Source organism: Pseudorca crassidens, chromosome 11, assembly GCF_039906515.1.
Source record: "Pseudorca crassidens isolate mPseCra1 chromosome 11, mPseCra1.hap1, whole genome shotgun sequence".
In the NCBI taxonomy this organism is placed as follows: Eukaryota; Metazoa; Chordata; class Mammalia; order Artiodactyla; family Delphinidae; genus Pseudorca; species Pseudorca crassidens.
The window spans coordinates 14,143,974-14,166,789 of NC_090306.1; the positions used below are offsets into that span (position 1 = coordinate 14,143,974).

General features: G+C 36.9%; 1 pseudogene; it reads left to right on the forward strand.

The window, feature by feature from the left end:
• The first annotated feature begins 4,685 nt into the window (after positions 1 to 4,685).
• Positions 4,686 to 22,628, forward strand: LOC137202712 (telomere zinc finger-associated protein-like; annotated as a pseudogene).
• The last annotated feature ends 188 nt before the right edge of the window (positions 22,629 to 22,816 follow it).

Below are 22,816 nucleotides of genomic sequence, written 5' to 3' on the forward strand. Positions count from 1 at the left end.
CACCAGTCAGAATGGCCATCATCAAAAAATCTAGAAACAATAAATGCTGGAGAGGGTGTGGAGAAGAGGGAACCCTCTTACACTGTTGGTGGGAATGTAAATTGATACAGCTACTGTGGAGAACAGTATGGAGGTTCCTTAAAAAACTACAAATAGAACTACCATATGACCCAGCAATCCCACTACTGGGCATATACCCTGAGAAAACCATAATTCAAAAAGAGTCATGTACCAAAATGTTCATTGCAGCTCTATTTACAATAGCCCGGAGATGGAAACAACCTAAGTGTCTATCATCGGATGAATGGATAAAGAAGATGTGGCACATATATACAATGGAATATTACTCAGCCATAAAAAGAAACGAAATTGAGCTATTTGTAATGAGGTGGATAGACCTAGAGTCTGTCATACAGAGTGAAGTAAGTCAGAAAGAGAGAGTCAAATACCGTATGCTAACACATATATATGGAATTTAAGAAAAAAAAATGTCATGAAAAACCTAGGAATGAAAAAGGAATAAAGACACAGACTTACTAGAGAATGGACTTGAGGCTATGGGGAGGGGGAAGGGTAAACGGTGACAAAGCGAGAGAGAGGCATGGACATATATACACTACCAAATGTAAGGTAGATAGCTAGTGGGAGGCAGCCGCATAGCACAGGGATATCAGCTTGGTGCTTTGTGACCGCCTGGAGGGGTGGGATAGGGAGGGTGGGAGGGAGGGAGACGCAAGCGGGAAGAGATATGGGAACATATGTATATATATAACTGATTCATAAAAAAAAATTTAAAAAAATAAAAAAAAAAGAGAACACATAGAGACACAGAGACACACGGGGAAGAAGAAGGTGGAGGAAGAGATTGAAGATATGTTGCTCCAAGCCAAGGAATGCTGGCAACCACTAGAAGCTAAGAGAGAGAGGCATGTAACAGATCTTCCTCAGAGACTCCAGGAGAAACCCAACCCGACCAACTTCTTTATTTTTGATGTCTCACTTTCAGAACTGTGAGAGAAAACAATTCTTTTGTTTTAAACCACTCAGTTTGTGGTAATTTGTTATAGCAGCTTTAGGAAACTAACACAAACTTGTAAATCAATTTGGGGAGAAATCATTCTTCACTGTGCTGAGACTTTCAATCCATGAACAGCATGTCTCTCCATCGGTTTAAGTCTTCTTTTATTTCTTTCATCAGCATTTTGTAGTTTTCAGCATACAAGTCCTGAACATGTGTTAGAGTTACTCCTAAGTATTTTATTTTATTTTTGAGCCATTATAAATGGTCTTATAATATTAAATTTCAATGTCCATGTGTTCATTGCTACTATGTATAAAAACAGTTGATTTTTGTATATTTGTCTTGTATCCTGTGACCTTGCTGAACTCAACTATTAATTCTATGAGATCTTTGTAGATTCCTTAGGATTTTCAAAAAAAAAAAAATTCTGCAATTAATTGTTTTCTAGTGATTGATGCTTACCGTATAATTTAACCCACTGAAGGATGCAAGTAGCTAGTTAAGACATGTTCTCTACAGTAATATTTTTTCAATTATTTTGTTTTATTTAAAAACTAGTTTCTGATGTGTTCTACTAACATATTAAAGACAGCCTGAAAAAAAAACAAAGGTTCTGAAGAACCTAGGGTCAGTACGGGAATAAAGATGCAGACCTACTAGAGAATGGACTTGAGGACGCAGGGAAGGAGAAGGGGAAGCTGGGACAAAGTGAGAGAGTGGCATGGACATATATACACTACCAAATGTAAAACCGATAGCTGGTGGGAAGCAGCCACATAGCACAGGGAGATCAACTCAGTGCTTTGTGACCACCTAGAGGGGTGGGATAAGGAGGGTGGGAGGGAGGGAGACACAAGAGGGAAGAGATATGGGGATATATGTATGTGTATAGCTGATTCACTTTGTTATAAAGCAGAAACTAACACACCATTGTAAAGCAATTATACTAATAAAGATGTTAAATAAATAAATAAAGAGCCTGACAAAATAGTTGACAATGACAGTGTGTCCACTGCCAGCACATTCTAGAAGTTTTCAACATCCAAAGTAAAGAAATACCTTTCCAAACGGTACCTACAGGCTCAAGTAAGACAATAGATTACTATAAATAACATTACACTTCTGGAACATGATAAAGAAGACTGCCAAGAGTGAAATTCCTTTAAAAGAGACAACAGGAGGATTCGGAAATCGAAAGACTGAAGTTCTAATCGCTGCTTCACTTCTTGCAACACAAATTAAGTGAGTTTTTTTTTCTTATAACAAGAGTACTAACTCAGAGCCTCAGTATCTTGATCTGTAAAATGAGAATAATAACAATAAGTTTAGTATTTATTATTTAGTACAAGTGTGAGTGAACACAGATGTGAATATAATCCAGAGATGTACTAGTTTAATTTTCACACCAGAGTATCATTCACTTTTCTGAATTGTATGCAAATCTCATGTGTTCCCTTCCTAGATAAATAAGGGTGAGTTATGTACCTGAGTTTGGGAACCAGGAGAGAAAGAAAATCCTCACTTTTACAAAGATGCTCTCGGGATGTATCAGAAATGCCCCAGGCCAAGACAATGTTTCTGAGTCTATTAATTGCCTCAGTGCTTGGTCACAATAACTGATATTAAGATAGGAGTATGATATTTTGCAGTTACCCTCAAAGTGTTTTTATCCTGCGTAATGTCAGAGCATTCTGAATATGCAGTTCCTGAAGAACTGTGACCGTAAATAAAAGTGTGATGTGATAGAACCACTAGAAAACTCAGAAAGCATGATTGTACCGACTTAACAAGACGACAGCAACAGGACATTGGAAGCTATCGTTGGAGGAAAAATATTCCGAGCAAGTAGGTTGTTTTTGGTTGCTTCTCCAACATTCATTTCCCCTTTATGTCTTCTTAATGAGGCTCTGAATTTCCAGAGGCCGTCCCCTGACTAGGCTAAATCATTCGATGTATGCCAAAACCCCTTAGCTGCAGTGTAGGTGTGGGGATGGTCACTTTAGCCATAAATACTTGTTCTACTTCAAACCAGTCAAAGGAAAACTCGAGATTTGTTGTTGATAAAGGAAAGAAGTCCTCTCTTTTTCTGTGAAGGAGGAAGCCTTTAGGCCCTGAATTGACAGAAGTCGTCTTGTTACCATGATAAAGAAGCCAGTTGAAAATGGAGGGCAAAGCTGAGATCCACAGAAAAGCCTCATTCATGAGCTTCTGCTCCTGGATATTTGTTCATGTGAACAAATCCCAGTTTGAGTTGCATTTGTCTATATCTTGCTACTGAAACCATCATAACAGATACACAAAAGTAATAAATCTGCCACCAAAATTTGATGCTTTGTGATATCATGTAATGAAATCAGACTAATAATGATTAACTTAAGAATGGTATTATAAGCAAAACCTGTGAGGGAGAGAAAGATATTAAGAATTGGAAAGAAACAATATGTAAGTGTGTAGTAAGAGGAGAAGAATAATGAGAACTTGCAGACAAAGTAAAAACTCAAAAGTGGCTGTGAGCACATTGTAGCATTATTCACAGTAGTCAAGAAGTGGTAGAAATCTGAATGTCCATTGTCAGATGAATGGATAAAGAAAATGTGGCATAAATACACAATAGAATATTATTCAGCTTTAATTTAAAAAGAAGAAGAAAATCCTGCCAGATGCTCCAATACTGATGAACCCAGAGGGTATTATGCCAAGGGAAATAAGCTGGTCACAATAGGACAAATAGTGTAGGATTCCACCTGTGCAAGGTATCTAAAGCAGTCAAACTTATAAGTGGAACGGTGGCTGCCAAAGACTGGGGTAAGGGTGGGCAATTGTTGGTGAATGGGTGCAGAGTTTCAGTTTTATAAGATGAAAAACTCCTAAAGGTTTGTTGTACAACAGTGTGAACCTGGTTAACTTGAACTGTACACTTAAAAATGGTTAAGATGGTAAATTTCATGTTACTCGTTTTTACCACAGTTTTTTTTTTTTTTTTTTTTTTTTTTTTTTATTTACCACAGTTTTTAAAAAATGGCTCTGGAGTGAGCGGAGAATGGAGATAGATTGCTCGGTAGGTATGGAGTTTTCTTTTGGGGGTGATAAAAAATGGTTTAGAACTAGGTAGAGGTGGTGGTTGCATAACATGTTGAAGGTACTGCATACAAATTTACTAAAATGGTGAATGTGAATTTGTAATGGTAACTTTTATGTGAATTTCACATCAACCAAAAAATGAAGAAAAAAAGTGACTGTGAAATCTATGCAAAGCAGTAGCAAAGTTCACACATACCTAGGGTTTACGGTGACCTAGTCAAAATTTAACTGCTTTAGATGTACTAAAATCATTTAATTATCACAAGCCTATAGAGTAGGTGTTATTATCATCTGTATTTTACAGAAGATGAATGAAAATATTTTCCAAGAACACAAACTTGTAGGTCACTCTAGTGAGGACTGAAGTGAAGCTATCTTCAATACCACTTCTTGGGAAAGAAATAGAAATGAAGCTGGTCTCCAGAGGTGTTTCATTTACTGAAAGAATAATTCTTCCAGGTTCAGTCCATGTGATTCCTAATTACAAATCACATGTTTATTAAAGCAGCTGGAATGAGTCTCTGTTCCTTGCAACCAAATGACCCTACCTAGAACTCAAATGGAGAGGGGATTATAGAACAAGATGGGCCCTCGTGCTCAGAAGAAGGGCCTGAAATCAGGATCAGATTATCAGCAAGTAAAGGTGATACTGAGTAAAAACAACAGAGGGTGAAGAGAAGTGGGACCTGGAAAGACCCAGTTGGTCAGAATCAATTTATTTCTGCTTGATGAGGAGAAAGTTGTAGTGGATTGAAATCAAGTTTAGTCAGATGGTTGAATCGGAATCTCAAAAATTTTAGATAGGACTCTCACCACCTATATAGTCTCTGGAAAGTAAATTAATTTTGCTTTCAGCTGCACCTGCAAAAAGTGATCATGTTGTTCATAGAGGGATACTATAGCTTAGGCTATGCTATTTTCTGCAGTATTATTAGTTATGGGCTCATGATCCATCACCCTTTTAAAAAAGTGAGGTCTTGGAGTTAGAATAGTTTGAGTTCAATTTGCCACTCACTAGTCAAACCATTTGAATATGTCCCTGAGTATCAGTTCTTCACATGTAAGATGGAGACGAAAATATGTTCTTTGACAAGCGTGGAGAAGGATAAAGCAGAAAATTTGTAAATTAACTACCCAGTGCCTCATTGTTGATTCCAAGTGGTTCACTATTATGTTACTATAATACCTATGATTATCGTTACATGTGTAAAATATCCAACCACATAGAAAAATTCCTAAAATAACAATCACTCTGTAAAAGCAAGTTCCGATTTTTTCCACATATTAATTAATTAGCTATGACTATATTTCCCACATTGTACATTTCATACACGTGGCGCAAATTATTTTGTAACTGAAAGTTTGTACCTCTTAATCTCCTTTCCCTATTTCTCTCCTCCCTTCATCCCCCCTCCCCCTGTGGCAACCATCTGCTTAGTTTCTTTATCTATGACTCTGTTCCTATTTAATTATGTTTCATTTCTTTTGGTTTTTAGATTTACATATAAGTGAAATCATTCAGTATTTGTCTTTCTCTGTCTGACTTACTACACTTAGCATAATACCCTCTAGGTCCATCTATGTTTTGGCAAATGGCAATATTTCATTTTTTATGATATATATATATATATATATATATATAATCTTCTTTATCCATTCATCTATTGATGGGCACTTAGGTTGCTTCCATATCTCTATATCTTAACTATTATAAATAATGCTGTTGTGAACATTGGAGTGCATGTATCTTTTCTAATGAGTGTTTTCCTTTTCTTTGGAGAAAATCCAGGAGTGGAATTGCTAAATTGTATAGTAGTTCTATTTTTAAGTTTTGGAGGAATTTCCATACTGTTTTTCCATAGTGGCTGCACCAATCTACATTTTCAGCAATAGTGAATGAGAGTTCCCTTTTCTCCACATTCTTGCCAACACTTGTTATTGTTTTGTCTTTTTGATAATAGCCTTTCTGACAAGAATGAAGTGATATCTCAATTATTATGGTTTTGATTTGCATCTTCCTAATTATTAGTAGCACTGAGCATTTTTTCATGTGCCTGCTACCCCTTGTATGTCTTCTTTGGAAAACTGTCTATTTGAGTCCTTTGCCCATTTTTAGTAATCAGGTTGTTTTTTCAATGCTGAGTTGTATGAGTTCTTTGTATATTTTGGATACTAACCCTTTATCAGATATACCATTTGCAAATATTTACCTTTACTTCTGAAAAATATTTTCACTATATAGATTTCTAGGTTGAGGGTGGTTCCTATCAGCATGTTGAAGATTTAATTCAACTTTCCTCTGGCTTCCATCACACCCATGAAAAAGTCAGCTGTCAGTTTCATGGTTGCTGATTTGAAGGACAAGTGACTGTTTCTCCGTCTGCTTTTATTTTTTTAATCTTCGATTTTCAATGGTCTTAACAGTATGTACTTAGATGTAATTTTTACTGTATTCATATTTATTGAGTTTGTCAGTACTTCTTGAGTGTGTTTTAACTAATTTTTCCAATATTTTCTAGTACGAAGTATTCCACTATTTTCTAATATTAATGGTTCTTATGTTAATTTTTCCCCACATTCCATGTCCTCTATTCCTAGACTTCATCAATATTAATGTTAAACCTTCTTTCTGAGTCTGACATTTACTCTGACACTTTTTCCCCAATGTTTATAATTTTCCTCTATGCAAATGTTCAAATATCTTCCATTGTCATAATATTTAGTTCTGTAATCCTATCATCTGCTGTATCTAATCTAATGTTAGACTCTGTTAATGAGTCATTTTGCCTAAAGATAAATATATATATAATAAAAGAATCTACATCTGTCTGCATTACATAGATGTCCATTTATATTTTCTGTTTTCCTCTTGGTTTTTGTCCTATGATACTGTCTTTTGCCATGCTTTTTAACTTCTGATTGAATTTCAGATATTATTACCCTAAAATATTGTAGAGCTTCATATCATATTTCAAATGTTATTTTCTATATCTGGGAAAAGCCTATCTTTCGTTTCACTGTACAGATAGAGCAGTGACTGATCATCTTAATCCAACCAGATTATGATAAATTAAAGGGGGTGAAGTTCTAGTAAGGTTTAATCTACCTCTGATTTATACTGCTTTCTAGGTTTTTGTTTTGTTTTTGTTTTTAACTAAGAATATGATGTACTCTGTGGGGTGCTTTCCCTACTAGGTAAAAAACTCTAATCTCTATTCTCATGAGAATGCTGAAAACTCTCTTATGTTCTTCATTTTTTTCTGCTATTCTTACCCTTGGACTCCATGGAGCCCCAGCATTTGGCAAGTGTACTGAAGGAAAATTAGCAATGTACTTGAGTCTCTAAATTTACATCCAAAGTCTTTGATTTTCTCTGCCCTTTCTCAGTAACTTCTCTTGGATTTTGTAATGGACTTCCAGCTTTTTCAAATGCCTGGGCTTAGCAAATGCCCACAGGTTGTTAAGTGTTTCAGAAGCCATCTTTCATCTCCAAGTTTTTTCTCCCAGAATTTTCTTGAGTTCTTTTGACCCCAGCAACCCTCCATTTCCTTCAAGTTTTTTTTTGTTCTGTATTTTAGCTATATTTGATGTATTTTATTTTATTTATTGTATGTATTTTATTTATGTTTATCCATACTAGATGGGAATGTTCATCTGCTGTTAAGTACCATATCTTAATCAGAGCTGAAAATTCCCAAGGCAACAATCATAAATACATTTGTAACTTAACAATATATAAAGTTAATTATTTTCTTTAATCTTCTTCTGAAAATTCATGCTCTTTTCTAGCATTCTAGTCCTGTTTTGAACATTGATCTATTCAATTGACATAATATTCTTACTGTTTTACACTGTCATTGTTTGTCTAGATTCAACTACATTTACAATATATCTGATGCATTACTGTTACATCTTGGACTTTCCTTCTGGGAGTATTTTTATGTTTCTTATATGTACATCCTTTGGATAATAAACATAAATCATAACTAATTAAGTCTGCTGTGTAACTGCCTGAGTTTCTAGGTGCTATTCTGTTTAACTTTGAAATATAAAAGAAAAGTAGACAATTGTAAAAATACATCAATGCACTAAGCTCCCAAAGATAGTTTTAGAACCAGGAAAGGGTCACATTCAAAATTATATACATTATTATTTGTTTATATCTTTTGTCTGATAGCTTTGGTGGTACTCTGCAACTATGAGACTCCTTGAAATTAAGTCTGGTTTCTTCTCATCTTTTCGTGAAACTAAAGCTAATGATGCTGGTCTTTAAAGTGCTGCCTAATCTATGATAATAGAATGCAGATTATTATGGAAGCTGTAATAATCACAGGGAAATTGATAATGACTTGAATCAGTGCCTAGCTTGTTAATTGTAAAGCTTTTACTATAAAAGGAAATTATTTAACAACTGCACTTAACTAGTTATGAAGTTTTAATAGACATAGAGATTAATGGTTCTTACGATATCTAGCACAGGATATAAAATTATTGTGTTTATGGTAAAACTGTGATCTTCACACATTGATAATCTATATCCAGGTAAAGATTTGGAAATCCTAATGCTTCATTTTTTTCCATGATTATATATTTAAATGATTTTATTGACAATAATATAGTGATAGAAGTTTTGTGACTAATAGAGCCAAATACTCAAATAGAGTGACACTTGAACAACACAGGTTTGAACTGCTCAGGTCCACTTATACACAGATTTTTTTCAATAAATACATACTACAGTACTACATGATGCATGATTGATTTAATCCATGGATGTGGAACCTTGGAAACAGAGGGCCAACTGTAAAATTATACATGGATTTATTATTTCACAAGGGGTTGTCACCTCTAACCCTCGCCATTGTTCAAGAGTCAAATGTATTATCACCTCCTACAGATAAGACTTACTGAAAGAAACTGTATCTCAATTCCACCAGCTTAAACATTTTAGAATCCACTTTAATACAGAATAAATTTGATACTATTAAAATTTGAAGGCCCTCAGAACAAGCAATTCACTCACAAGACTCCCTTTACTGTAATTTCCTGATATTAGACCCTTTCAAGAAAATATATTTTAATAAAGAAAAGTAGATGAAGAGGTAAGAAACACTTATTGACTGGATTTTGCTTGTTGTACAGTATACTAGTTGCTTGTTGTACAGTATACTAGTATACTGTTGTACAGTATACAGTATATACATACATATATACAGTATATATATGTACAGTATATATAGTATACTGCTTGTTGTACAGTATACTAGTTGCTTGTTGTACAGTATACTAGTATACTGTTGTACAGTATACTAGTATGCTAGCTGATTTAACACCTCCAATTTTATAAGATAGACATTGCTATTTTTATGTTCAAGATGAAACAACTGCATCAAACAAAGTTTAGCACCTTGCCACAAATCTCGAGGCTACTGAGTATGAAGCTTTAATTTGAAAAGCAGGTATGTCCAAATTTTCCCACCCAGTAGATATTAAATGTAAAAGTTACAGACCAATAGATTGTGGAAAGTTTTAAAGGAGAAGAAGAGAATGAGTGCCTAAAAACAACTTCATTATCTTCATGAACTTCTGGTGAGGCGGTGCTATAGATTCCCCCAAATCCAATGACCACTTGCTTAATTTTTCACATCTTCTCCTTCCATTTTATATATAGTCCATTTTATTGCTTAGAAGATTCCATTAGGAATGACCTAAGAGAAGGAGGTGTAGAGAGAAAGAGAGGAAGAGAGAGAGAAACAAACAGAAAGAGACAGAGACAGAGAGAAAGGATGCGCTTTGAGTATATTTGGTGGTGTTCACATGATTACAATATTTACCATCATCCAAATTAACACCAAGAATTAACTGCAGTCATTCTCAATGGCTTTGTATTCTGTAACTAGATGAGGTCCAATAGGTTGACACAGGAAGATAATAGAGAAAGCATTTCAGGCCACGGTAAAGATTATTGACTTGAATGGCAAGGAAGCGTCTGGAGAAATGGCCAATTTGTATTTCCCTTTGTGAAATATTTTCTAATCTGTACAAGAGAAAAAAATAAGGGAAATAGACCTAACAAAGAAAAACTAAAAAGGAAAGAAAAAAAAAAGAATAGGAAATTAAAGAAAAAAGAAAAGAAAGGAAAGCAAAGGAAAAGAAAGAAAAAAATAAAATTAAAGAGAAGACAAGAAAACTCCTCTATAGTCCCAAGGCACTTTTATACCACTAGTGTGATCCAGATAAACAGCAAACTTTTCCCCTTACTCTGCTTTATAAGGAGATTTCTAGCTGAAACCATTGAGTTATTTGTGATAACGGAAGGAGAGTTGCCAAGTCAGGGGGAATTAAATTAGGCTATAAAATAATACAAAAGAAAGAGGAGAAAATATTACCAAATTGGGACTAGTGTTTTGAGAGAGAAAAGACTTTTGTTTTACATGGAATTACAAAAATTGTAGGAGGACATCTGTAATATTTAGGACTTTGGGGAGACTAGCAAAGGTAAGTGGAATTTTAGGGGGTTCGCTCTGTGACATGTGATATAATTTCTTTTGCCACTTATTTGAGAAATTTTAGTGAAGATATAAATTACTTTTTGGTGCTTTGCAGACTTCAAATTGGTGACTCTTTTGAATATACGTTGATGCTGAAATTGGCTTCGGGACAGCTCAATAACTAGAGCAGTGGAATGGATGTTATGTTAGAATTAATTGTAGGTGTTCCCACTGATAGTGAACTCCTCAAGAATAAGTGTCATGAGCATTGATGCTTATTTTCCCAGTCCTTTCTCTTCTATACTATAGGTGACACCATTTCCTCTTGCAGGAGCAGGTATATCCATGTGTATCCCCGACTATGACCTCAGTCAATAGAAATTTAAGAGCCTGCCGAGGGTTCCTTATTCATGTATGAGAGAAATGCACACAAGCATGTCATCTGTTCTTTATCTAGAATTTGCAGGTGCTTATGTAATTCACTGTCTTCCTCCTTGTACAGCTAATGACCCTTATATCAAGGTATTCTTCTGAGGAAGTAGTGAATCTGTTAGGTCCTAGTTTGTGTGAAACCATAAACTAGAAAACACATACAATAGCTACCACAAGAGTACTTTAACAAGTAGCATATAAGATTTTAATTAAAACTCAGTGAATGTATAGATTAAATGAATTCTGGGGCATCTGTTCTATTCTTTAATTCCAAGCTCTCAATTCTTAGAGAAATATACACTTCATTAATAATAAAACCACAGTTATTTCAAGACTGCAGTTAAATTATCGCTTGATAGAGCTTATTTCGTGGCAACTACACTAGTTGTTCATCTCTTTTATGGTTGTGTTCAATGAATAGTTTTACAAAAGTATTCCACTTGATCTAAGAGTCTTGGAACTTTAATTTTACCATGTAAGTGTGAGGTCCCTCTTTCAGTTCAAAAAGCTAAAGGAACACTATTTGGTGCCTATGGAAGGAGAAGAGTTTCACTCTATATACCTAGAGAATTATTCTTCCTTAGCCTAGACAGCCACCCCTGTGCCTATAGCTAGTCATCCTCACTTGTCAAAGTGGTGAATGCTTTCTCCTATGTACTGATACTTCTTAATCTTCATATAGGACATGTATATAATGGGATGATTCTAGTAGCAGCAGCTAACACACTCTGCATTCTTCCTGGTAACCCACAGTAGTAAAGAAAGAATCTAGAATGATTCATTCTTCCTCATGTATGGATTTATTCAAAGTGAAACTGAAAACACTGTCTTCTCTGACTACACATAATACAAACATCTGTTTCACTGTGGTAGCAGTTATACTACAGGATAAGGAAGAAAGTTCTTATCAGTGTTTAAAAATGTGCTTTTAAACAGTTGACTTTGGTGCACCAACAGGAAGCCAAGAATAAGATAACCAAAATACCAAAATCTTTTATTCTCGTGTATAACGTTATTCCATTCAAAATATACTCTCGGGTTTCCCTGGTGGCGCAGTGGTTGAGATTCCGCCTGCCGATGCTAGGGGACACGGGCTTGTGCCCCGGTCTGGGAGGATCCCACATGCCGTGTAGCGGCTGGGCCCGTGAGCCATGGCTGCTGAGCCTGTGCGTCCGGAGCCTGTGCTCCGCAACGGGAGAGGCCACAACAGTGAGAGGTCCACGTACCGCAAAAAAAAAAAACGTACTCTCATCAGTTCACTCCTAAAAACTCAGAACTCCCCCAAGATATAGGAAAAACACTTATAAAAGTGAGTGGCTTTTCCAAGATGAAAACTTTCTAGAGATCAGCTGTACAACATTGTGTGTAGAGTTAACAACACTGCACTATACACTTAAAAGTTTGTTAAAAGATAGATCATATGTTATGCATGATTTAACCACAATAAAAACAGTGAGTGACTTGTCCACAATATCATATATTAGTGATAAAATTAGAATCTAGTACCCTGCTTCTTGGAAATACTTACCTTCTTCTCTCTCTCTCCCATTTTCCCTCCCTCTCTCTTTTCTTTTCTCCCCCCTACCCTCCTTAAAATGTATTTTTAAAAAATTTAAATGTATAGCTGCAAAAGTAAGAAAGTGTCATGTGGGAAATTACCTTCACACAAAGGTAGCTTCCAAGCACCCTACCAGACAAGTTTCACAGAGATCAGGAAAAGGAAAATATCATGGAAAATTGAATTCCTTTAGTCAATTTAAAGCACACAGCACAAAGCAAAGTGAAAGAGATGGGTGAGTTAATGGGCTTAGGATATCATGCAATTAAATTGAAAGGACACTTCCTGATTCCGGGGGATTTTATATTCATATGTCTCTCTGCTATATAAGCCTTCCCCACTGATGGTTTGGACGCAAGGATAAAAAGTGAGGTTTGAGTGTTTCTTGAGTGCAGGATTCGTGGGGCCATGATGGGAGTCATCAAACTTTGGCTGAATTAAGACTAAAGGAGGGCTTCCCTGGTGGCGCAGTGGTTGAGAGTCCGCCTGCCGATGCAGGCGACACGGGTTTGTGCCCTGGTCCGGGAGGATCCCGCATGCCGCGGAGCGGCTGGGCCCGTGAGCCATGGCCGCTGAGCCTGCGCGTCCGGAGCCTGTGGGCCACAACGGGAGAGGCCACAATGGTGAGAGGCCCAAGTACCGCAAAAAAAAAAAAAAAAAAAAAGACTAAAGGAATACTAAATGTCTCATATATATTTCGTATGTAATGGAATACCTAATGTCCCAGGTACCTCGTGAATATTAGGTAGGTATCTCTGCACTCTTCCATCCCTTTCTGTATTCACACATATATGACCTACTTTGTCTTTCTAAAATGCATCACAGTTTACTAATTTACCTCTGCTTACCACATAAATTGTTCCATTCACTTTCCTTTCTTCCATAACAGAATTGAATATTTTCAAACATAGAAAATGTGCTTTACAATAAGAAAAATCCCCTGGGAACTAAATGCATGAGATGCTGAGAAACCAAAGAAAGAATGGATAAGCAAATGTGCTACCATACAGTGCTGGAGATGGTGTAAGTCTGAAGACTTTCCAAGAAAGTAATTTGGCAATATGTATCAAAAGTCTTAAAACAATGCATAGCATTTGACATTTTCCTATTCTAGATTGTTATCTTATTTATATAATGATTCTATGGAAAAATACAGGCATGATAATACAGATGACAGCATTATTTATTATAACAAAATTGAAAAAACATAAAGTGTATCTATAGAGCATTGATTAAATAAGTGTTACACTCATAAAATAAGGTAATGAAATTTAAGATGATTATGTGAAAAAAAATATTGTCATATAGATGGTTAAAATCAGATAAAATATAACTATAATTTACTTTGTGGAATTTTTTAATGTATAAAACTGAAATGACAAACAATATTATGCTAAAGACACAGGATCTATAAAATCAGTAATATGTATTAATTAGATAATTAGTGAAAACTTTAAAATTTCTTATTTTTCCCATTAAATGAAAATAATTTTTAAAATGATTCCTGAAATAGTATTTCATGACAGAAAGACACAAATATTATTTCACAGGACTGAGGTGTATGTGTCTCTGTATGTCTTGAAGGAATTGTATTAAAGGGGGTATAATTTCCCTATGTATTATTTCTACCTTCCCCTCCAAGTTCACGAGAAATTTTAAACTTCCAAGTTGTACATTTAATCCTTAAAATAACCAATGAAATAATAAACTGGTGGTGGTGGTGGGGGGTAAGAACTCTTACCAAAAGTCAACTTGGACTAGGCTTTGAAGTAAATGTGATCGATTAAAAGAAAAAAATTAGAAACAATGATTAAAGTGCAGCTAATAATTCTGACCCAAGTCAATATTGGGTTTGGAAAACAATGCCTGTTGTTTTAAAAAAATTTTTAAATAGAAAGAAGGAAGGAAAGAAGGGAGGGAGGGAGGGAGGGAGGAACTTTCTTTAGGGTCTTAACTATATCTTAAGTATTGTATATAACCACTCCAAAACATATCATTTAAACTTCAAAAACAATTTGCATACATTTACTTTTTGTAATCAAATGGAATATAACTATGCATAATGGTACAAGGAAATCAGAATTTATTTCTCCTTTTCACATAAAAATGTAACTGAAATAATTGAAACTTTTTAAAAAAATTATAGAAATTCAAAGCAACCTACTAATTTTGGTATGGTTTTGACTATTCTAAATTTGAAAATTTATATAAAATCATAGGGTGTATAACTTTTGTGGAACTGGCCAAAATAAAAAAAAAAAAGGAACATACATATATTTTCTTGTCCTACTCCTCTCTAAATTTAGTAATAAAGTAACAATTATGCCAGAAAAAAGTGAATAATAGAGTTATTTAAAATGTTATTTTGTGATTTTAATTTGATTTTATTTTTTAATAAAATGCTAAATCTATGCATTGTCACACACAAAGATGAAGAAAATCAGATTTTTAGTATGTAGGCTCTTGATACATAATGACAAATAGATTATGTGAAGTTGAATCAATGTGTATGCTACCAGCAGGGTATGGAAATGCCAACCTCACTGTACTTGTTTTGGCATTGAACATTATCTTCATCTTAACATTTGTCAATATGATAGGCCAAACAATATTTTCAGTTTTGTATTTTAAGTTCTCTGGTTAAGAGGAACTTGAATGATTTTTGATCTATTCATTGGCTATTTGTATTTTCTTCTTTGTGACCCTTACTCATTTTAAATGGCATTTCTGTTGTTTTTATTTTCTTTTGATTTATGAGACAACATTAAGTATTGAAGACATGACATTTATCACCTAAAAATTAAAGAAATATGCTCTGGAAGTTCACTGGTTTTATTTATTTCTTACCACAAATAAAATATTTAATTTTTTATGACATTCCTACTCATCATTAACTGAATTTTTTTTGCAGCTCTTGACTTTTATATTTTGTTTTTAATACATATAGTGTGTGAGAAAGAACACTTTCTGATCAGATCCTGTACAAAGGCAGATCTATTATAGTGTCTTTTGTTATATTTTTCATTATTTCTAAGGATATAATAAACCTTAAATTAGAAGAATGTTTTACAGTTACATTGTGAGATGTTTCAATAACTAAAGTATATTTACATGGCAACTTCAATGCTTCTGTAAATAATAGTCAATTTATCTATCTCTTTACTAAGGGATACTCAATTATCCAAAATGATCCAGTGCATTTTGAAAATCCCCCCAAAAACATTAATAAATGCAGAGAATAGAGTGGGACATTTTAATATCAAGCCCTTCTACAAGAAGGGCATTTTCTATCACAGGGACTAGGTTATCAGTGCCAACGTTTAAATTTTCTGCATCTACTTTATACAAAATACAATTCCCTACTTGAATAATTCTGAAATTTCATTCCCTTCAATAAATGATTTTTGCATACTTATTATATTCTTAGACCATGCATGTAAATGTCCTACACCATTATGGCTTCATAGTATTATTAATGGACAAAAATACATCTATCAAAGATTAATTTTTTCCACACATATATTTATAAAAATCTGAATATATCCACTTAGAAACAGCATAATGAACTAAAAATATTTTATGTGTTAAGAGACAGTTATAAAATAGCCCAAGTGGTATGAAGGAAAGAATTAGCCACTAATACTACAGGGAATGAAAAAAGAAAAAGGAACCTATTTGGCTAGAATATGCTGGAAATGTTTATGGAAGAACAGGAAATTGAGTGGCATTACTAGGCACTGCGATTACTCTTCTAATAAGAGACACAATTGATCCTGAGAATATTCTCCTCATTAATTTTAAGAAAATAATATCAGCAAGTTCATATCAGGTTACCAAACTGAAATAAGGCTTAAGGCACAAGTTGAAATTATTATCATAAAAATGTCACTCTCCGAAAAAAAAAATGTTCACAAAAATAAATAACCACAGATTAGATTCGTCATATACAGACGTCTTCCCAGAGATGTATACTTAAGAGATCATTTCTGGGCAGCATGAGATAAAGGGGGCTGCCTAATCTTCATTATGATTTCTCAGTGTTTCTCTAAAAATGAAGATATTATAGAGTCTTTCAAGAAGCAATATAAGTTATGGTAAGTTTTCATAGCAAATGAAAAATACTGAAGAAAAAAAGATGAAATTTCCACTGAAATGACCATTCAAATCCATTTATAAATTTTATCCTTATATGGAATACAAATTTGGATGCAGAAGATACTTGGGAAAACCAGACTAGACAAGTGATCTTTAAATGATTTTTCCTACCTGTTTGTACTCATTGTGAGGACTGGAACCATGATTAAAATTGTAGGCTTCATGAAAATAAATATGTTTATGCCATATAAGTATTACAATAATATTATAGACCCTCCAGGTTCCAGGTTAACACTCTCAGCCGGTTTTCTTCCTGCCTTTTAAAATTCTCATCTCTCAGCCTCCTTAGGGAAGGGTGGTCATATGTCCTGGCTGGTCTGGATCAGAACCCATTTATGCCCATCACCTCTTATTACTGCAATTATTACTAGTGTCTCTTTCACTCTTGAGTGACCTCTTTTGAAAAATAATGTGTTAATAGTCTTAGTTATTTCCTCCTCTGCCTGTTATTCCTCTCAAGGTTTCTGTACTAGGCCTGCTTTTCTTCTCCCTATATTCAAGTCTCCAGACATTAATGTCCATTTATGACTCTGAATTTCTCCTATGCACATCTGACTCTTCAAACTGTAACACACACACTTATATCCTGAACTCAAAAATGTTATACTCATCTCCTACTGGACATGCTACATGGATGTTCCAGAGGCGCCGTAAACCCAATATGTAAAAATGAATGTATTCTCTTTCCTCTCTAACCCACTCCTATTATATTCATTTGTGCCAGTGTAAAGCATCATAACCCACCTCAAATCCCAGGCATCATCTCCATCCTCTCTATCTCTTTTGTCCTATAAGCAACCATCAATCCTATCAACTCTACCTTCTATGTAGCTCCCTATTCTGCTGCTTCATTTGTTAGACAGAATAACATAGCTGTTAAGAATATGGTAGCTGAGCCAGAGAGATGTGGATCTGAATCCTTGTCTTACCATTTACTAATTATATAAAGTACTTAATTACCCTGAGTTCAGGTTTTCTGTTTTGTTTGTATAAGGATAATAATAGTTCCCATGTACCTCATAGGGTACTTTTAAAATATAGGTGAGAAATTCTTGTAAAGCGCTTCTCCTGGTGCATAATTGTTCAGCAAATGTTAGCTTTGACTTTTACTATTGTTAACTGTTATTAGTGCAAGTCACTACCACCTCATGGTTAGATCATGGCAACCACCTCCTAACTCTGGTTTCCCTGATTCCATTCTTTCCTTCACATTGCCTTTCTTTATGTTGCAGGTAGAATCATATTTTTAAAGCACAAATGTGTGCACATTACTCCCTTGCCCCATGGGTACCCGTTAGTTTCAGCGTAAATCCCAAACCCCTAATCACCATGCCTAACCCATTCCTGATCTGTCTCCTGCTTATCATGCCAGATTTTTTCTTGCATTCTTCTTTGACAAAAAGGTTTACAAGCTTGAGTGTGCCAAGAATTACTAAAAAGTATATTCAGACTGATTTTTATCATATACCCACAGATTTTCATTTAGTAAACCCAGGGTGGGGCTCAGAACTTTGCATTTTAAATTAACTTTACCTCCTGCACCTCCTTAGGCTGTCCCCACCCCACCCAACGCCAAGAGATTCTGACGAGGGAACACAACTTCAGAAACTTTGGCTTGTATTGTATTATACTCCAAAGGCCTTTTTCAGCATTTTTTGCCTAACTGCCTCTTATTTTTTTTTTTTTTTTTACTCACCTCAAAAGTCACTTTTTCAAGGAAGCAGTAAAATGTTGAGCTTCTTTTATTTTAATTCTTTGGAGAAAAGCAGACTTCTGATATTAATTTGGTCTCTTATACACGTTTTCCTATTGAGAAGATAACACATTGTGTAGTTGAAAGTTACTACATTTCCTCATTTTACATTAATACTTTGTCATCTTAGTGCACGTGTCTCTCATGACTTTGGTCAGCATGAATAAAACGTTCCTGAAATCTGAACTCTACCAGGCAAAGCAGTAAAACTGAGATCATTAATATTTAGAAATGAAGAGTAGATCCTGAAATAGAATACATCTTGTGAGGTATCACCTAAAAACAAAACAAAAGTACACGCATCTGTCTTAGGTTTGGCTTATTTTCAACAATATCTGGGATGAAACATAACTGTTGTCTCTCTGCACCCAGTGGCTTTGTACCTTTTGTCCTAATGGTGGCATTTCTATTTACTGAAATACTCAGCCATTTCATTTAAGACATAACATTTAAGAGAATTAATATTATTTATTGTTATTTTTCCCCTTTTACAATGAGAGTCATCCCTTGCATGCTCTTGATTTTATTTAAATTTTCCCTCGGGTCATAAGTAATTTGATAGCTAGGTGTGTGTGTGTGTGTGTGTGTGTGTGTGTGTGTGTGTGTGTGTGTGTGTGTGTGTGTGTGTTAGAGAGAGAGAGGGAGATAGAGCAAGAGAGAAAGAGAGAGAGAGAACTGGTATCTGTGTGATTTATTTTTTAAAACTCTTCCCAGTAAAATCAGTAAGATTTTGCCTTTTTTTCTCCCAGCATTTGACAGATATAGACATAGAGATAAGAATCATGATAGGCTGTTGAATAGTTTATCTGTTTGTAGTTTAACTTCAAATATATGACTCTAAATTTCAGAATAGATATATCACTTGGTGTAGTTCAGATAATTGATTCATAAGTCAGCTGCATCAGGCAGGTTTTGATGGTATCTTTATAAATAGGCCGGAGCTTTCAAATGCCTGATTGTATCTCTCATGCTGACATGAAAGGCACTTAGAGGTTGGAATATGCTAGCAGTACAACTTGTATTCTAGATACAGTTCATGAGGCCTATTAGCGTCCTATGGTACAAGTAACAAAATATCACTGAATGTAATAAATTGAATGATAATCCCAGAAATGTTTTTCTAATTGTGTTTTAAAGGAGCAGTGTGTGTTATGACTTTTACATTAGATGTTTAGAAATAAAAACACAAACCATTTTAATACATTTAAAACATAAACCAGCATGATAATAAAATAAGAGGATTAAAAATTCCAGAGACATATCCACCAGCACATACTGCTAAGATGGTTTCTCATCCGTATGTGAGTCAGATGGAGCCTGCTTTTACAAAGTGCATTCACTCAATCTGTCTTCATAATTCCAGATGTATGCACACACACCTTTTATCCTAAAATTAGGTAAAGGATTAGGAATTTGCATAGTGAGATATTTGTCAGACAACAGTAAACATACAAGATTCTGAGCTAGAAACAATATATTAGACAAATTTATCTGTTTCATTCTAACCAGATCCCCTATACACTTTGTGAATTTCTTTGGGGCCAAGTATTCTATACCATACAGTATACATTGTCTCCTCCCTGACTGCTATCCTAACCTGACTTTCTGGTCAGTTCTCATGTACATAGAGGATTTTTTTTTTTTTTCTGGATAGGCTTGAAATACTTCATTCTAAGTATTGTTTCCCCACTCCATTCTGTACCACAAAAATAAGCACAGAACCCTATAATCCTAGAAGATAGCTATATCCGTTTGAAGAAAATCAGAATAGATCACCCTAAAATATGCCACTTTGGCATACTGAGTATTTTGACTTCAAGGCACTTAAACAGCAGGTGAAAGAAAGACTCTTACCCTCTTTTTTCTTCCAAAAAGTTCCTCAGCAAATATCAAAAAGTGCACAGCAGGAAACACACTGGGGAGAAAACTTTCTAGCGCCCCAAATTTGGAAAACTTTCTAGCGCCCCAAATCTTCCAAAGGAGAATATCTTGAAGCATGAAGCCCAGAGTTGTCTGAACCAATCCTAACAAGTCTTCACGTGCGGGAAGTGCCTGGAGACCTTCTGCTGGAGGATGGAGTTGCCAGTACACTTGGCATCCCACATGGGGGAGATGCCCTTCAAGTGTTGTGCCTGCTCGCAGCAGCTCATGAAGAAGAAGTTCATGCAGAGCAAAGGGACCAAGCTGCATGGAGCTCCCAAGCTCCATACCTGTCCCACCCGGGCCAAGTTCTTTTTGTCCCAAAGGGAACTGCAGCTGCACCAGGCTTTTAAGCACTGCAGGGAGCTGTTTGCGTGCAAGGAGTTCTGCTGTGTGCAGCAAGAATGGCCTGCAGATACACACCAAGGCCAAACACAGGAATTAGAGGGCATGTGTCTGCAAGTTCTGCAGCCACGCCTTTACCCAGAAGGCAGGTCTCAACCTGCACCTGAGCAGGCACGCGGGCCAGAAGCCCTTCCAGTGCCACCGCTGTGGCTACACCTTCTGCACCCAAGCTGGCCTGGAGAAGCACAACCTCACCACACCAGTGAGAGGCCTGCAGCTGTGAGTTCAGCACCCAGAAAGGCCCCTGCTGTGAAGCACGGGACTGTTACCAAACGCGAGGCCCTGTGCCTGATGCACAGTGAGGCCAAACACCACCAGAACGTCGGAGTTTGGAACATAGAAAGGTTTATTGCAGGGTTATGCAGGAGAAGGGTGGCTCATGCCTTAAAAACCCCGAACTCCCCGAAAGCTTTCAGCAAAGCCCTTTTATAGGAAAGGTGAGGGAGGGGCGTGGCTAGTTGGTGCACACTTCTTGGTGTCAGAGCCTTTGTTCTTGAGGTCAGGTCACCGTCAGGTCATGATGTTCCTGTAAACCTCCACCAAAACAAATGTTACTCTCTGTTCTGAAAAGAAAGGGCAAGGTCCCAAGGCTCAACTTTCGCCCTCTGAGGTCCAGGCCCTGATTAAGTGGGAGGGGAGCGGCCTGTGCAGGCTGGCCGCCCTGCCAGGGAGCACTCATCCAGCACCCAGTCTGGCTCCTCCCACCAGTACCCAGGCTGAAGAGGCAGATCTCAGCTGACGGCGCCTCAGAGCCAGGTGCCCAGACCCTGCCCAGCTGTCATCACCGAGGGAGCCAGGTGCCAAGACCCAGCCGGCCCTCAGGCTTTTCATTTAAAGTGGAGAGAATCATTTGTATAGGATCAATAGGAATACAGGTTGTAGCAAATACCCATCAGGTGAATTCCCAGCTCACAGCAATTGCCCTTCTTTGAGAATAGCCCCAACACAGAGGCAGACCTGAAATAATGATGTGCAAAGTCCTTGCAACTTAACCCTGACCTCTGGCCAGCCCCTAGGGGTAGACAACTGATCTAAGCTGGACCAAGTTTTGCAACTTGAACAGAGAGACTGAAGCTGGCGGAAGCTGTTACCTTAATGGCAGCATCCGTATACTCCAGTTGCTGAGGCCTCCGTGGACTGCGGCCCATGGAGACGGCTGCCGCCCTTAGGTCGCAGAGATAGGGATGGGGGAGAGGTTCGCTGCTACTTCAAGGCCAGCGGGAGGCCCTGGTGAGGGCTCTGGAGCTCTGCGGGACACAGCCCAAGCTCACCTGCCGGCCCGGAGGCCAGGCCCTGGGGAGAAAGCCAGAATCCACCTCCAGCCACATTCAATGCACCAAGACCACTGTTGCCTGAGCAGGACATCTGACCCCCATGCTGATTGTTGAGCAATGATGGTTACTCGCTAATGGCTGTGTGCCCACTCTGCCCTATTACATGACTGGCCGCCACCAGGAGGGTGCCACCAGGAGGGTCCCACTTCTGCCGGATCTGTGGGAAGACCTTTAAAGTGATGTCCCAGCTGTGTGGGCACGTCAGACAGCACAAGGGAGTGAGGAAGTTCAACTGCACCGAGCGTGGCTCCAAGTTCACCCAGTAGGCCCACCTATGACCTGTGCAGAACTGCAATCCACCAAAGCACAAGGTGGACCCTGGTCATTGAAAACCAAACAATGGTGGTGGGCTCAGCTGAGATGGTGAAGTCCCTGGCCCAGGGCGGCCTGGTCAGCGTCTGTGTGCAGAGGAGAGCGGGGGGTCCTGCATCCCTCATTCATCCTCACGGCTGCCATCTCTGAGAAAGGTGACATGTAGCTCCCCTGCCCACCACAGCCCACTTGGCCCTGGCCCCCAATAAGCCACAGGGCTTTGGACTCTAAAAAAAAAAAAACTGCTTTTTTTTTTTGAATGCTTTACTCCCGACCACCTTCATGTTTTGCTCAAAAGATCTTCTCAAGAAGTCCATACCTAACTCCCATTTAAAATAGCCACCCTGCTTTCGC